We start from the raw sequence: 17,096 nt of genomic DNA, 5'->3' as shown, positions 1-17,096 counted from the left end.
AAAAAGGCAAAAAAGAACCGATGAAAATCCGCAGATGGTAATAGATAAATCAAGGAACACATTAGAGAAGAGTGAGAGAATTAAAAGGTGCTCCAAAGGCGGTGGAGTGGGTGAACCACTCCCTGTATGCTCCTCCCCTCGGGCCAGGGCCTGCGGATGTCCCTGTTTTAATCTGTGGCCTTGACCGTTTGGACATTTTAACTCCATGCCATGAACATGAAGATTTTCATCAGAACTATGCCACCGTTAAGTTTTTGTTGAGAAACTTTTTTTTTTTTTTTTTTTTTTTTTTTTTGAGATGGAGTCTTGCTCTGTCGCCCAGGCGGGAGTGCAGTGGTGCAATCTCGGCTCACTGCAACCTCTGCCTCCCAGGTTCAAGCGATTCTCCTGCCTTAGCCTCCTGAGTAGCTGGGATTACAGGCGCACACCACCATGACTGGCTAATTTTTGTGTTTTTGTGGAGATGGGGTTTTGCCATGTTGGCCAGGCTGGTCTCAAACTCCTGACCTCAGGCGATCTGCCTGCCTTGGCCTCCCAAAGTGCTGGGATTACAGGCATGAGCCACTGTGCCCGGCCGAGAAAGCATTTTTAAGAGTGACTTTTGGGCCGGGCGCGGTGGCTCACGCCTGAAATCCCAGCACTTTGGGAGGCCGAGGCAGGTGGGTCACAAGGTCAGGAGATCGAGACCATCCTGGCTAATTCGGTGAAACCCTGTTTCTACTAAAAACACACACACACAAAAAGTTAGCCACGCGTGGTGGCGGGCGCCTGTAGTCCCAGCTACTCGGGAGGCTGAGGCAGGAGAATGGCGTGAACCCGGGAGGCGGAGCTTGCAGTGAGCCGAGATTGCACCACTGCTCTCCATTGCCCTCCAGCCTGGCAACAGAGCAAGACTCCGTCTCAAAAAAAAAAAAAAAAAAAAAGAGTGACTTTTGGCCAGGCACTGTGGCTGACGCCTGTAATCCCAGCTACTCAGGAGGCTGAGGCGGGAGAATCACTTGAACCCAGGAGGCGGAGGTTGCAGTGAGCCGAGATCGCACCACTGCACTCCAGCCTGGGTAATAGAGTGTGAGACTCCATCTCAAAAAAAAAAAGCAAAAAAGAAAAAAAGTGACTTTCATCGAGCTAATTTAATTCCTAACCAATTTTCTTTTTTGTCCATTCAAATGGTTTATAAATGACTTTTTCCATTTTCATTTTCAATTGAAGGATATTATCTTCATCATATCAGTTTAAGTTTTCAGTCCATTTTTCCTGTCCACATGGAATTGCCGACTGCACAAAGAACACATGAGGGCTCTCTCAAGGCCATCATTTCCGCGGAGTCCCATTTCCTGACTCAAATGACAAGCTCTCAACTTTCTACTCAAGATTATTGAAACATCTGTGTTGATTATTTGTAACCGGGATATGCTTTATTTATTAGATAAGAGACTAACCGTTGGTGCGTTGATGAGTTCATCCTTGAGATGTTGTGTGTTGTTCTGTGGCTGAGGATGTGGCCGTGGCGTTGCTGGCCCCACACATCTGCGCGTTTCTGGGTCTTGCACACGCACCCACACTGCAGGCCTTCACTCCCGCGTCCTGCTTTGCTCTGGCCTGCTCTTGCTGTCTTTCTCAGACTTTCCGTTCCAGCAGCGTTTTCCTACTCTGCAAATGAGATTCTCTTCCCGGTGTCCCAAGGTCAACATCCCCAGTAATTCACTCCTCCTGAGGATGGCTCCAACTCGCTTCTCTGCCCACACCTGCCTTGTGCTTGGATGCATGTGCACACAGAGTCCCTGCCTGACTGTCCCCCTTGTGGCAAGCCCCTGGGTCACTCTGCATGTGGCACCCACAGATGGCGGCGACAGCCTGTCTGGAGCAGTCACTGCATAGACATGTGACACCCACAGATGGCGGCGGCCTGTCTGGAGCAGTCACTGCATAGACATGTGACACCCACAGATGGCGGCGGCCTGTCTGGAGCAGTCTCTGCATAGACATGTGACACCCACAGATGGCGGCGGCCTGTCTGGAGCAGTCTCTGCATAGACATGTGACACCCACAGATGGCGGCGGCCTGTCTGGAGCAGTCTCTGCATGGGCATGTGACACCCACAGATGGCGGCGGCCTGTCTGGAGCAGTCTGTCCATAGACATGTGACACCCACAGATGGCGGCGGCCTGTCTGGAGCAGTCTCTGCATGGGCATGCGACACCCACAGACGGCGGCGGCCTGTCTGCAGCAGTCTCTGCATAGACGTGTGGCACCTACAGATGGCGGCGGCCAGTCTGGAGCAGTCTCTGCATGGGCATGCGGCACCCACAGATGGCGGCGGCCTGTCTGGAGCAGTCACTGTCATGACGCCAGCAGCAGTGGGGAGGTGGCGCCGGGGCTGCGTGCTCCACGGAGCTGGTGGGAGCCAGGAACAGGCAGAAGCCACCCACCTTCCAAGCCAGCAGGGAGAGAGCCTTGTGCTCCCCAGGTTCAGTGGCAGCTGCCCAGCCATGGCTCCAGATCTGCGCATTCCTTTGCTCTTGGGGGTGGGAGTGGGCAGGAACCCCATCCTCCTGGGTGCAGGTGCAGCCTCCCAACCACGGCTGAGAAGGGGCTGAGGGCAGCTCCTTGGCACAATCAGCCTGGACGCCATAGATGACGGCAGGAGGCAGAGAGGCTCTTGGGTGGAAAGGGGCAGGTCCACAGTGAAGGCCCACCCTGAAGCCAGGGATGGCCTGAAGCCTGGGAGCTGGGCTGAGGGACCAGAATGGGAACTTATAGTGCTTTGTCCAGGCCCACCCATGGCCGCCCATGAACCAGTCAGCATGCACTTCCTCCCCTCTGAAGCCTATGAAAACCCCAGACTCAGCCAGATTTGAGGAGATGACAGGATGACCTGCCTGCAGAGAGGAGCTACCCACTCCAGGGTCCCCCCTCCGCTGAGAGCTGAGCAGATGCTGGGACTACCAGCTGCAGAGAGGAGCTACCTGCTCCAGGCTCCCCTCTCTGCTGAGAGCTGAGCAGACATTGGGACTGCCAGCTGCAGAGAGGAACTACCCATTCCAGGGTCTCCTCTCTGCTGAGAGCTGAACGCTAGCTGGGATGCCCTGCCTGCGGAGAGGAGCTACCCACTGCGGGTCTCCTCTGAGCTGTTCTGTTGCTCAGTAAATTTCCTGCTGGCCTTGCTCACCCTCCATTTGTGCCCATACCTCATTCTTCCTGGATGCAAGACAAGAACTCGTGACCTGCCAAATGGCAGGGCTAAAAGAGCTGTCACACAAACAGGGCTGAAACACGTCCCTTGCTAACAATGTTGTGAGTGACAAGAAGGAGAGAAGAGAGAGGGAGAGAAGAGCTGTGTCCCTTCGGGAAGCCCAGACCTAAGACCTCCCCAGCCAGGCCTGCGACACCGTCTCTGAGGCTCTGCGGCTCCCGGCGTCTCCAAGTTTCTGGGTGCCCCTGCATTCCCCCGTGCCAGCCATGAAACCTGCTCATGGTGCACCTGGTCCAGCTGCAGCCTCGCAGGGAGCCAGCGCCCCCAGTGGCACCCAAAATGGCCCGCTCTACCATAGCTGGTGTGCCCGGCTGTGCACAGTGGCCAGACCTCATGATTTCTCGCTCACACACCCCTCGCCACTCCATGCCTGGCAGGTGTGAGATTCATACCAGTAGCATGAGCTGAGCACAGCCTGTCAGGCCAAGTGCACTGAATGAGCCCAGTGGGCCTGAGTAAAAACTTGGGCAAAGGTGCGACTGGCCACAGAGGTTTCCAGCTGGCGAAGCAACACCCCAAGGATCCTGTGACATTGCCACAGAGCCTGGTGCCCCCACCCAGAGCCCGGCGCCCCCGCGACACCGCCGCAGAGCCTGGTGCACTCAGAAAGTGTCTGCCAGCCAGGTGCAGTGGCTTGTGCCTGTAATCCCAGCAGTTTGGGAGGCCGAGGTGGGCGGATCACCTGAGGTCAGGAGTTCGAGACCAGCCTGGCCAACATGGCGAAACGCCGTCTCTACTAAAAATATAAAAAGTAGCTGGGTGTGGTGGCGGGCACCTGTAGTCCCAGCTACTCAGGAGGCTGAGGCAGGAGAATCACCTGAACCCGGGAGGTGGAGGTTGTAGTGAGCTGAGATTGCACCACTGCACTCCAGCCTGGGTGACAGAGCGAGAGTCTGTCTCAAAAAAAAAAAAAAAATAGTGTCTGCTGTGCCCAGGATGGCCCAGGGTGGTCGTGGAACTTGTGGCACATTTTCCTCCTGTGGCTCCCTGAGATGCCCAGGATATGCTAATGAGTAGGATGAGTTTGGCTACCGTGCTGCAATCACCAAAAATTAAACAAAACTCTGCGGGCTTGGGTAATGCGCACACCCTGGGTGTTGGAGGGTAACGGGCGCAGAACTGAGGCTCCACCCAACGCCGATGTCAACTGATATAACTGGGCAGCTCCTGCGCTGGCAGCAGTAAACACCTCACGGGTGCAAGGAGCCGCTCCCACTCGAGACACGGGGAAACTGAGGCCCAGAGGGGGCCCTGCTGCCCAAACCACTTGGCAACCCGGCTGGGAGGAGTGGAGTCAGGATTCCACCCCAGCCAAATTTCTCACTCCCTCTGACCTCCAAGTATGCAAAATGAAGCCCACAACACTCGCCAGGTGGGACATGGATTAAAGACACGAACGGACAGAAACAGGTGTTCCCAAGAGGGGGTCGGCCCTAACTAGGGGGCGTAGCTGAGCCGGCAGGAGCCTTTGTGTCCTCCACGTGGCTCCTGTCGGCCTGTGTGGGGTCTGGCCGCCTCAGGGCTGCCCGCAGCTGGTGGAGCCTCTGCAGGGGCCTGGGGCCATCTCTTCCCACCAGCCTGCGGCGTCACCTCCATCCTAAGGGAAGGTGCTGTGGTGCTGGGACGAGCAGATGGGTCCCCCTTGTACCCTGGGGAATGGCCGTGCCTGCTCTGGCTTTGAAAAGTGGCACCTTTTGAAGGGTCCCCGTCCGTCCACCTCCTTCTTGTCCTCCCCTCCGGCGTCCTGCTCCTTCTGGCAGCCCCACCTCACCCTCAGGCGCAGCTGCTGACCTCCCCAGGCAGGGGCCTGGGCTGAGACCAGGGAGCAATACTCCCCCCGCACTCCTTGAAGCTGGTCCTGCTTGAGCCACTCAAAACCCGAGATTCTCCCCACAGCAGGCACATGGGGGAGGCTGCCCATGCAGGCTGCTGCGGGGGCCGTGACCAGGTTAGGAGCTGGCACGGGGCTCAGAACGGGTGGCCTTTGGCCACCAACAACTGCAGCACCGGCTCCAATTGAAGTTTGTACGTTTAGCCTGCATCCCTCCCCCTGACGACTGAGGGGTTTTCAAGCTCTAGAGCCTGAGTGGGAACCCTGGCGGCTCCGAACTGTAGAGCCAGGCGGGAACGGCGGGGTGGTGAGGTCCTGCTGGAACTTTCCAGAACAGAAACGATAGCGCACCCATGTGAGCCCAGACCCATCCCATCTTCTCTCCTCGGGTCCGCCTGGCGTGAACCATCAGGGGCAGAAACCTGGCAGGAGGTGGGGCAAGAAAACAAGGACACAAGCCTTAGAGACTGGACACTCCAAGTGTCCACTGGAGTGTGGTGTGTACACCCAGGGTCTGAGCCTTGGAGGCTGGAGAACACCTAGCCTGCGGTGTGGATGCCTGGGGTCCAGGACAGGCAGCAGCCATGTGGAGCTGGGGAGGCCCGAGCCACAGCCTGCCCAGGGATCAGTGCTACCCTCCCCAGGTACAGGCCAAGGGGATCTGTGTCCAGCTTTGTGTGAGGCCCTGTCCACCCCAGTCCCCACCCCCAGCTCCTCCGGCCATGCAGGACACGCCCTCCTGGGCTGTTGGAGCCTCATCACCCTGGGGTCTGTGAACACACACCTGAGGGGTCTCCTTGGTCCCTCACACTTCCCATGGGCTCACCCAGGCCCACCCAGACCTCCCCTACCTGTCCAGCAGCTACAGCTCCGGCTGCTGAGGGTGGGGATGAGCAGGTGCGGGTAGGGTGTGCAGAGAGGGACCGGGAAAGCATGGCAGGAGAGCAGAGGTGGAATGGGTGGAGCAGAGGGCGGGCATGGGGGCAGTGGGCGGGATGAGTAAAGCAGTGGGTGGGGCAGGTGGAGCGGGGGCGGGCACGGTGGGGGGGCAGGGGACAGGGGTGGAACACGGGGGCAGGGGTGGGTCATGGGGGCAGAGGGTGGAATGCGGGGGCAGTGGGGTGAGGCATGGTACAGGGGGTGGGGCATGGGGGCAGTGGGTGGGGTCAGGGGTTGTACAGGGGGTGGGGCATGGGGGTCAGTGGGCAGGGTGGGTGGAGCAGGGACCTGGCATGGGGGCAGGAGACAGGGGGTGGAACACCAGGGCAGTGGGTGGAGTGGGGGATGGAGCAGGGGGAGGGCATGGGGGCAGTGGGTTGGGTGGGTGGTAAGGGGAGAGGGAACCGGGCAGTAGGCAGGATGGGTGGTAAGGGGGCAGGGCACGGGGGCAGTGGGTGGGGCTGGTGGTAAGGGGGCAGGGCACAGGGGCAGTGGGTGGGACTGGTGGTAAGGGGGCAGGGCATGGGGCAGTGGGCAGGGCAGGTGGCAAGGGGGTGGGGCAAGGCGGCAGTGGGTGGGGCCATGGGCGGGGCTGTGGCAGGAGCCCTGTGTGAAAATGGGTTTTGTCTTCAGGGCTCTGGTACATCTGGGCCATCCATGAGGTTACAGTTTTGCTTAAGATACGTTTTCTTTCTTTCTTTTCTTTTCTTTTCTTTTTTTTTTTTTTTTTTTTGAGACGGAGTCTTGCTCTGTTGCCCAGGCTGGAGTGCAGTGGTGCGATCTTGGCTCACTGCAACCTCTGCCCCCTGGGTTTGAGCGATTCTCATGCCTCAGCCTCCCAAGTAGCTGGAAATACAGGCGCCTGCCACCACGGCCGGATAATTTTTGTATTTTTAGTAGAGACGGGGTTTCACCATCTTGGCCAGGCTGGTCTTGAACTCCTGACCTCGTGATCCACCCGCCTCGGCCTCCCAAAGTGCTGGGATGACAGGTGTGAATCACCAAGCCCGGCCAAAATAGGTTTTCTTTCTATAGCAGAAGAGCAGCTGGCCCCCTGGCTGTGAATGCTTCGTGAGTCATCAGCTAACATACATCCAAACTGCTCAGCTGTTAGTTTCTATTCACTTCTTGACAGCAGAGGAGAGAAAAAAGAAGAGTTAATTGCAATGCTCAAGTGCCTGGCTTTCAGGGAAATATGGTCAGTGTCTTTTTACAGTTCCTCAGTCTATTTTTGTCTAGGCATCAGAGAATGAAACTTAAGAAAGAAATGCTTTCCAATAGTCCGATGGTATAAAAATGTCACATTATGTAAAAAAATTCCTTGTGTATTGCCTAGAGGTGGCAGGTGTTCCTCCTCGCCTCCACCTACCACGGCAGGGCCCCCCCAAGCCCCACAACCATGCTCTAGGCCAGAGACCGCCGACTGATGCGGCAAAACACCCACTGCAGGGCAAACTGCAGAATGAGTTCTTGCTGCAAAAACACAACCCACGTCTGGCAGTTCCTCAAACCATCGAACGGAGAGCTACCGCATGATCCAGCAATTCTACTCCTACGTATATGCCCAGGAGAAATTCAAACACACATCCACGCAGAGGCTCGTATACAGTGTTCACAGCAGCTCAACCTACAGTGGCCAAGAGACGAAGCCACTCAAGTGTCCATCGAGGAAAGAACGGATGGACACCATGCGGCATTTCCATACGATGATATTATTCAGCCAGGGCCGGGCGCAGTGGTTCATGCCTGTCATCCCAGCACTTTGGGAGGCCGAGGCAGGTGGATCATGATGTCAGGAGTTCGAGATCAGCCTGGCCAAGATGACGAAACCCTGTCTCTACTAAAAATACAAAAATTAGCCCGGCCTGGTAGCACGTTCCTGTAGTCCCAGCTACTCGGGAGGCTGAGGCAGGAGAATCACTTGAACCCGGGAGGCAGAGGTTGCAGTGAGCCGAGATCATGCCACTGCACTCCAGCCTGAGTGACAGAGCGAGACTCCATCTCAAAAAAGAAAAAAAGAAAGAAAAAATAATTACAAAAAATTATCAGGGCATGGTGGCACGTGCCTGTAGTCCCAGCTACTTGGGAAGCTGAGGCAGGAGAATCTCTTGAACTCGAGAGATGGAGGCTGTAGTGAGTCAAGATTGTGCCATTGCACTCCCGCCTGGGCAACAGAGCGAGACTCCGTCTCAAAAAAAAAAAAAAAAAAAAAAGGGAGTCCTTCTTTTTTTTTTTTTTGAGACAGAGTCCTGCTCTGTCTCCCAGGCTGGAGTGCAATGGCGTGATCTCGGCCCACTGCAACCTCTGCCTTCTGTGTTCAAGTGATTCTCCTGCCTCGGCCTCCCGAGTAGCTGGGATTACAGGCATGAGCCACCACACCCAGCTAATTTTTGTATTTTTAGTAGACATGGGGTTTCACCATGTTGGCTAGGATGGGCTTGAACTCCTGACTTCAAGTGATCTGCCCACTTTGGCCTCCCAAAGCGCTGAGATTCCAGGCCTGAGCCACTGTGCCCAGCCCTAAAACGTAGGCGCTTCTGACGCACACTACAACACGGATGAAACTGGAGGGCATTATGCTCAGTGAAATAAGCCAGCCACAGAAAGACAATACTGTGTCATTCCACTTATACGAGGTCCCTAGAGTTGTCAAATCTGTAGAGACAGGACGTAAATGATGTTGTAGGGGTCAGGGGAGGACGGAGAGCTGACATTTGGTGGGACCGAGGTTCTGTTTGGGGAGACGGAGAAGACCTGGAGATGGAGGGTGGTGACGGCTGCACCGCGGTGTGAATATGCTTAATGCCACTGGACGCTGCACTGGAAAAGGGTGATAGTAAGTTTCATGTCGCCTACATTTTACCACCATTTAAAGATCCAAACAGGCCGGGCACAGTGGCTCATGCCTGTAATCCCGGCACTTTGGCAGGCCAAGGCAGGTAGATCACTTGAGGGCAGGAGTTCGAGACCAGCCTGGCCAACACAGAGAAAACCTGTCTCTACTAAAAATACAAAAATTAGCCGGGTGTGGTGGCTCATGCCTGTAATCCCAGCTACTTGGGAGGCCAAGGCAGGAGAATCACTTGAACACAGGAGGCAGAGGTTGCAGTGGGCCGAGATCGCGCCATTGCACACCAGCCTGGGAGACAGAGCGAGACTCCATCTCAAAATAAATAAAATAAAATAAAAACCAAACAAGGCTGGGGCTGCGCTGCAGTGCTGACCAGCTCCAGCGAGGGAGGCCGAGGCAGGACAGTGACCAGCACGGTTTCTCTGAGTCCCTGTTTCCTCAGGCAGCAGCAGGAATGATAACCTCCACCTCTCAGGGTTTCTGGGAGGTTAACGTGGGTGAACCTCGGATGCCCTGAGGTGTTCACTACCCGTCGGCCCCAGGCCGGATGCTTCTGGATCCTCCCTTGCCCCCAGCCCCGCTGTCCCCGTGGCCATCCTCTCCACTGCATGCTGGGCTACGGCAGACACCCCGGCCCGGTGGACACAGCAGTCACAGCTGCCCAGGAGATGCCGGCGGGAGCCACCAGGACGGAGCCCAACCTTGGGAACACGCCTTGCAGTGCGGGGACAGGATGAGGCTCTCGGGAGAGAGGCTGCCACATGGAAATCAAATTTCTGTCAACCAGTGCTCTTCAACTGTTGGGAAGGGCAGCACCCCCCACTTTGACAATTCTGGGAGCATTTCTGATTGTTGTAGGAGGTGGCAGTGTTGCTGGCATCTAACGTACGGGGGCCAGGACACTGCCCAACACCCCACAGTGCTCAGGTGCACCCCAACCAAGAACCCTCGGCCCCACGCATCCACGGGCTGGGTTGGAGACATCCTCGCTTAGTGCTGAGGGCCATCCGAGGGCCCCTGGACTGGAGGCCGAGGGGACAGCCGCACCCACCTCCCTGCCTAGGCTCTATGGGGTGGGCTCCACATTCCACAACTTGCTTCCACCCTCGGAGGTGCCCAGGTCCCCCCCCACCATGGGCCCTATTATGGACCAAATGTTTGTGTGCCCCCAGATTAATCTACTGGAACTGTACCTGCAAAGTGATAGTCTTTTATGGACCAAATGTTTGTGTGCCCCCAGATTAATCCACTGGAACTCTACCTGCAAAGTGATAGTCTTTGAAGATGGGGACTTTGGGCTCCCGTCTTTGGACTCTGCAGCTGCAGACCAGTCCTGCATCCTCACTGTCCCCGATCCACACCTGCAGGGCCAGAAGGCCCATGGCAACGAGAATGACGGAGCCACTTCTTCCAGGGTTCCACCGACTCAAGACCAGCTCAGACCCATCCGCATGCACAGCGCGCCCTGCCTGGCTCCGAGGGGTGGAGGTGGTTCATTAGGAGGCTGCACGGTGGTGAGCACGAGACGGGAGTGAAGAGGTTTGGGTCGGGGATTTGGGTTGTCCTGAGGACAGACCACCCACCTGCCTGAGCCCCCCATTTCCTATGAGTGCGGGACTCATTCCTATGAGTGTAGGAATGCCGAGGGGCATGTCGGGATGACAGGCAGGGTCGGGGGAGTGTCCCAGGAAAGGCCCGAGGCTGCACATCTCAGCCCTCACTGACCCAGCACATCCGGCCTCAGCTGTGTCTGGAAATGCGCCGGATGCCTGCAGAGAGCCCACACTCCCCTGGGCATGGTCGTGGTCTCAAGTTGTTAGAACGTCACCCTCACATAAATGGGAGGTGAACGCACGTTAGGTTCACCCGGGTCACGAGTGGGGGGCCCGGAAAGACTCAGGAGCTGGCTGGAGACGTTCCTGAAAGCCCCGATTCTGCAGCCGGTGGAAGCAGCAGTGACACAGAATTGCTAAGTCAGACGCCAGGCTGCTGGGTCCACAGGACCAAAACCGCTGGGCCAGGTGGGGTCACGTTTTCCATTTTCTACAAGTTCACTACAAACCTTCCAGGGCTGCGCAGTCAGCGTGGAGGAGAAGTCAAAGATCATTCCCCGGGGAGGCGTGGCAGCATTGCCCTGTGGTCGGCCCCGCCCCGGAGGCGACAGGTGTGTCCACTGATGGTTCTGATGGGACCAGGGCAGAGGGGCTTCCTGCCGGAGCTGTCGCCCCCCGGGTGGAGTCCTGAAGGACCCAGGGGCGCTGACCCAGTGAGAAGGGCCACGCACGTGCAAAACGGGGGCCTGGTTTGTTCAGGTGCTGGAGTGGCATGGAGTATTCCAGAAACACATCGTCTGGTGTCCTCAGCAAAACAGCTGAGAAGAGCAGACGTGGGCTGTGCCCTCACATGGGGCAGGAGCAGAAGCCACAACAGGGCCATGAGCTCAGCGCTGCCAGGAGGCGTGGCCAGTGTGAGTAGGGCACGTGGGCTCCACCAGACTGCAGTAGAGGTGGGGTGTGAAGAGGTCAGGTGAGGGTTGGGTGGGGGTCAGGTGGGGGCTGGATAAGAGTGGAGGATTGGGTGAGGGTCAGGTTGGAGGTGCGGGTCAGGTGGGGGTCAGGTGAGGGGTGAGGATAGAGTGAGAGGTGGGGGTCAGGTTCGAGGTGGGGGTGTGAAGAGGTCAGGTGAGGGTTGGGTGGGGGTCAGGTGGGGGCTGGATAAGAGTGGAGGATTGGGTGAGGGTCAGGTTGGAGGTGCGGGTTGGGTGGGGGTCAGGTGAGGGGTGAGGATAGAGTGAGAGGTGGGGGTCAGGTTCGAGGTGGGGGTGTGAAGAGGTCAGGTGAGGGTTGGGTGGGGGTCGAGTGGGGGTTGGGTGAGAGGTGGGAGTTGGGTGGGGGTTGGGTGAGAGGTATGGTGAGAGGTGGGGGTTGAGCGGGGGTCAGGTTTGAGGTGAGGGTCAGGTGGGGGTCAGGTTTGAGGTGGGGTTTGGGTGGGAGTCAGGTGGGACAATAAGGTGCGGCCTGAGGGGTCTCAAGGGTGGATGGAGAAGCGCCCCAAGCACTCATCCTGGGTCTCTTATGTCCCAGCCACAGCCAGCAGCCGTCCCCGAACCCTCCCTGCTGTGCCCAAAGGGCAGAGCCAGTGCCCGGGGCCCTCACCCGCTGGGAAGACCAGAGACCACAGGGCTGGAAGGCGGACGCAGGCTTCCCCTATGGGCACTCGGAAGGCACGTGCTGTCTCCCGTCGGGGGTGGGCGCTGGTGCAGCCATGTTTGGAGAGATCCCCTCCCACTTAGTTCTCAAAGTGGGGTTCCTGGAGCTGTAGCATCAGCACCATCTGTAACCACGTTGCAAATGCAGATTCCTGGGCTCCCAGTGCTGAATGGGAGCCTCTGGGTGTGGCCGCTGTGCCCTGCTCCAGCGTGAGAACCACCGGCGGGGGGCTCTGCTTCTGAAGGGAAGAGGGGACTGTGTGAGGGGCAGCGGCGCAGGGGTCCCGTAGTGCAGGGGAGAGCAGAGAGGGGCCTGGCGACGGCCTCTGCCTGACCCACCAGCCTCATCCAGCTGTGACCTTGTTGCCTCTGCCCCCGCTGGCCCTCCCGGCTGGAAGCTGCGTCATCTGCTGGGGTTTCAGTTCCGTGCGCTCAGAGGACGCACTAAGATGCAGAGATGCGGGGACCCAAGCATGATGAGACCCCCAATGTAGTTGATTCACCCGGAGGTGGGCACTGATCCCCACTGGGGAATTCCCTTATATGGGAATTTGGGGATTAGACCTGAGAGTGAGTGAGGCCGTTCTCTCTCCAAGGGGTGAAACCTGGGGGCCATGTTTTCTCCTGTGAGGAGGGAGCCCCTCTGCAGCGACAGGAAGACCGGCGGGCACCGCGGGAGGAACAAAGGCGGCAGGTGGGCCGGCCTCGCCAGCACTGGGTCCCTGGCTCAGCTACTTCCAGGCCGGCCACACCTGGCCCTTCCCACAGCACAGCCGGTCAGCCCTTCCCAGCTCACAGGAGACACTCCCAACCATCCTTCCATAAAATCGACATCGTGCTTAGGCTGGTTCAAGTTGCATTTCCACTGTTTGCACATCACAGACGGAACTATTTTAAAAATGAAAAACATGTTAGCCTTCAAGCTAAATTTGAAAGAAGAAAAAAGAAAAATGCCCCCTCCCTGTGCCCCCTCTGTGGGAAAATGCTGAAATAGATATTATGTGAATTACTGAGGCTGGTTTAACTTCCAGCAACAGAAAATCCATCTGGAGGTGGCACCAGGGAGCTGCTCTGTATCACAGGACAGGAGGCTCGTGGGTGGGCCCACAGTGGCCAGACGCTGAGAGGGGACTTGGAGTCCGTGTTCCTGTTTGCGAACCCCCAGCAGACGCCCTCACATCTCACTGCTGGAGTCTCCTCGTGGGCCACACCTACATGGTCACAGGCAGGAGTGGGCAGGAGCACAGGCATGGCTCAGAGCAGCAGTTTTCACAGTGGGGCCCATGGGCCCCCACAGGTCTCTGAGACCCCTTCATGGTCCTGTTGGATTAGAGCCCACCCTACCGACCTCCTCCTAACCTAATTACATCTGCAAAGACCAAAGTATTTCCAACTAAGGTCACAGTCACAGCTTCCAGAGGGTGTGATTTCAATAAATCTTTTTAGGGACTCCATTCAACCCAGACAACCATAACTTCATACATGGTGAACCTTTGTCTCCTGTTTTCTCACGATTGCAGACAAGCCTAAACAAGATGACTTTTTTTTTTTTGAGACGGAGTCTCGCTCTCTCGCCCCAGCTGGAGTGCAGTGGCACGATCTTGGCTCACTGCAAGCTCCGCCTCCCGTTTCACACCATTCTTCTGCCTCCCAAGTAGCTGAGACTACAGGCGCCTGCCACCACGCCCGGCTAATTTTTTTGTATTTCTAGTAGAGACGGGGTTTCACCGTGTTAGCCAGGATAGTCTCGATCTCCTGAACTCGTGATCCACCTGCCTTGGCCTCCCAAAGTGCTGGGATTACAGGCTTGAGCCACCACGCCCGGCCTTTTTTTTTTTTTTTTTTTCTTTTTTTTTTAAAGATAGCATCTCACTCTGTTGCCCAGGCCGGAGTGCAGTGGTGTGACAGCGGCTCACTACAACCTCTGCCTCCTGGGTTCAAGCGATTCTCCTGCCTCAGCCTCCTGAGTAGCTGGGACTACAGGCTAGCGCCACCGTGCTCAGCTAATTTTTGTATTTTTAGTAGAGATGGGGTTTTTCTACGTTAACCAGGCTGGTCTCGAACTCCTGACCTCAAGTGATCCACCCACCTTGGCTTCCCAAAGTGCTGGGATTACAAGCATGAGCCACCACGCCCGGCCTCACCTCCACCTTCTGATGACATTTTACTCGTGGAGAAGCATCAGTAAATGTTCCTTTCATTCCTTCTGCCCACAGAGGCCTAGTCTCCAGAGCAGCCCCAGATCATGGGTGAGTGGATGTTCAAGGAGATTTCAGCGTGGCCACAGGGAGGAATGTTCCGATGATCCGAGATGGACAGGTCTGGAAGCCTGGCTCTGAGTTGGGCAGAAGGTGGGCTAGTGCTGTCCAGACACCTCCACCCTCTGCCTGGACTTTACACATGTACTGAAACTGGGGAGGAGGAAGAGGTATCCCACCACAGGACTGTCCCTCAGGAAACCGGGGGCCCTGGTGGGAGGAAACCTGCTTTGGCTGTAGAAATAAACATCTGTTTGGTGAAAGCAATGTTTGGGGCAAGAAGATGGACACCATATCTGAACACAGCCCTCTTCTGACGTGGTTATTTTACCTGGCCCTCCAGGTGGGAGTGGCCATGTTCCAGCTCAGCCAAGGCCAGCTTGGAGGTGACAACTAGGAGGTGGTGAGGACCTTCTGTGGGGCAGGAGAAGAGCAGACAAGGGCTCCCCCATCACCTGTCCTCTGTAGGAAGTGGTCTGGCCACCCCTCTCCATGCCCCACTGTGAACACTGCTGGACTGCTGGGTGTGACCCCGAGGGTGGGCTGGGGGCCTCCTGACCCCTATTGTACAGTGAGTCTGGATGTGTAGGTGGGGAGCGAGCAAAAGAAGGTACCCTTTCCTCACTAGGTAATAGCCATGTGACCCACAGCTGATTGGAACATGGAGACTGAGGGTTAGGGATGGGAAGGAAACTCCCCTGAATTCTTTTTGGCCGAGTGGTGGGGCTGGGGACTAAATGCCATCTTTCTCATAGTTTTCTAGCGTCCACCATCCATCCTCTTTTCTTCCTCTGACCTTCCTTCTAAAAAAAATAGTGCTGCAATCCCAGCATTTTGGGAGGCCGAGGTCGATCACTTGAGGTCAGGAGTTAAAGACCAGCCTGGCCAACATGGCAAAATCCCATCTCTACTAAAAATGCAAAAATTAGCTGGGTGTGGTGGCACATACCTGTAATCCTAGCTACTTGGGAGGCTTGAATCCAGGAGGTGGAAGTTGCAGTGAGCCAAGATTACATCACTGCACTCCAGCCTGGGCAACAGAGCAAGACTCTGTCTCAAAAAAAAAAAAAAAATGTGGCTGCATTAGTAACTAAAGCAACTAATCAACCAATGAACAACAGGTGTTGCAAACTAAATTGGCATTCCAAAGTAAACATTTTCTAGGTCCAAACGAATGCAAATGACAAATATAATAATCTTGACTTCAGTCTCTTTTGTAATTCTTCTTCCGCTCCCTCTTCTGTTCCTCCCCCACAAAAAGCTTCTAATGGGGTCTAGAGCAGTTCCCTACACAACGCAGGGTGGAGGGGATGGAGTAGTGGGGGGATAATTCCAAGAAGAAGAATTATCCTTCTTCTTGGACGGAGCTCGCCCTTTGCCTGCTGCCTGAATTCTGCACCAAATAAACCAATGTGCACCTGGTGAGACCCTCAGAGTGAAGGGCAGACCTCGGCCTGGCACCCCTTGCTCTCTAGAGCAGAGGAGAAGCCAAAAGGCTGGAGGGTCCCACCCAATGCTCTCCTCCAGCACGCACGCAAACACATGCATGGATGCACAAACAAGCAAGCACACGCACACATAGGAGCACATGCATAGAAGCAGCACACGCAGACACACACATGCAAAGATGCCTGCAAAGGCACACATGCACACGCACATACATGTGCAGACACCTGCAAAGGCACACATACACAAGCACATACATGTGCAGACACCTGCAGAGGCACACATGCACACGCAGACACATAGATGTGCAGACATCTGCAGAGGGACACATGCACACGCACATACATGTGCAGACATCTGCAGAGGGACACATGCACAAGCAGACACATACATGTGCAGACACCTGCAGAGGGACACATGCACACGCAGACACATAGATGTGCAGACATCTGCAGAGGGACACATGCACACGCACATACATGTGCAGACACCTGCAGAGGGACACATGCACACGCAGACACATACATGTGCAGACACCTGCAGAGGGACACATGCACACGCAGACACATACATGTGCAGACACCTGCAGAGGCACACATGCACACGCAGACACATACATGTGCAGACACCTGCAGAGGGACACATGCACACGCAGACACATACATGTGCAGATATCCGCAGAGGCACACATGCACACGCAGACATGCACACACACGAACACATGCACACGTACACAGGCGCATGTGCACACACAGGCATTCAGGCACGCCGCGTAAATGGGGCAACGACGAGGCCCTGGATGAACCGTGGGGAGAGACCGCGAGCCTGGATTCTACGGCGACAGGGACTCCTCCGGCGAGGCGGCCTGCGGGGGCCTTCCGGCCGCGTCCGCCAACTGGACCGACCCCGAGCCCCACCCGGCCAGGCACCCGAGGTCTCCCTGGTGGGCAGGTGGGGAGGCCCCACGCTGGGACCCTGCACCGCCCCTCGCCCCTCCCGACTCGGGGCGTGCAGACCCGACGACCGTGGGAGCGAGTTCGTGGCGCTCACGGGCGCACGCGAGAGTGTAAACACCCGGCTCCACCCCCTGTTCGCCCCCACCCCGCCCCGCCATTGGCTGAGGGAGCAGAGTCCCCGCCTCCTGCTTGTTCTGGCTCCGCCCCTGCCCCGTCTCCGGGCCTCCATTGGCTGTGGTGACAGCGACCTTTCAGGAGGGGCGGGTGGGCGACAGCCCGGAGGCGGTGACGAGAGTAAGATGGACGGACAACCAAGCCAGTGAAAGCGCGCAGCTGCCCTAGCAACTGCGGTC

Source organism: Pan paniscus, chromosome 19, assembly GCF_029289425.2.
Source record: "Pan paniscus chromosome 19, NHGRI_mPanPan1-v2.0_pri, whole genome shotgun sequence".
Classification (NCBI taxonomy): Eukaryota; Metazoa; Chordata; class Mammalia; order Primates; family Hominidae; genus Pan; species Pan paniscus.
This window is presented reverse-complemented; position numbering follows the sequence as displayed.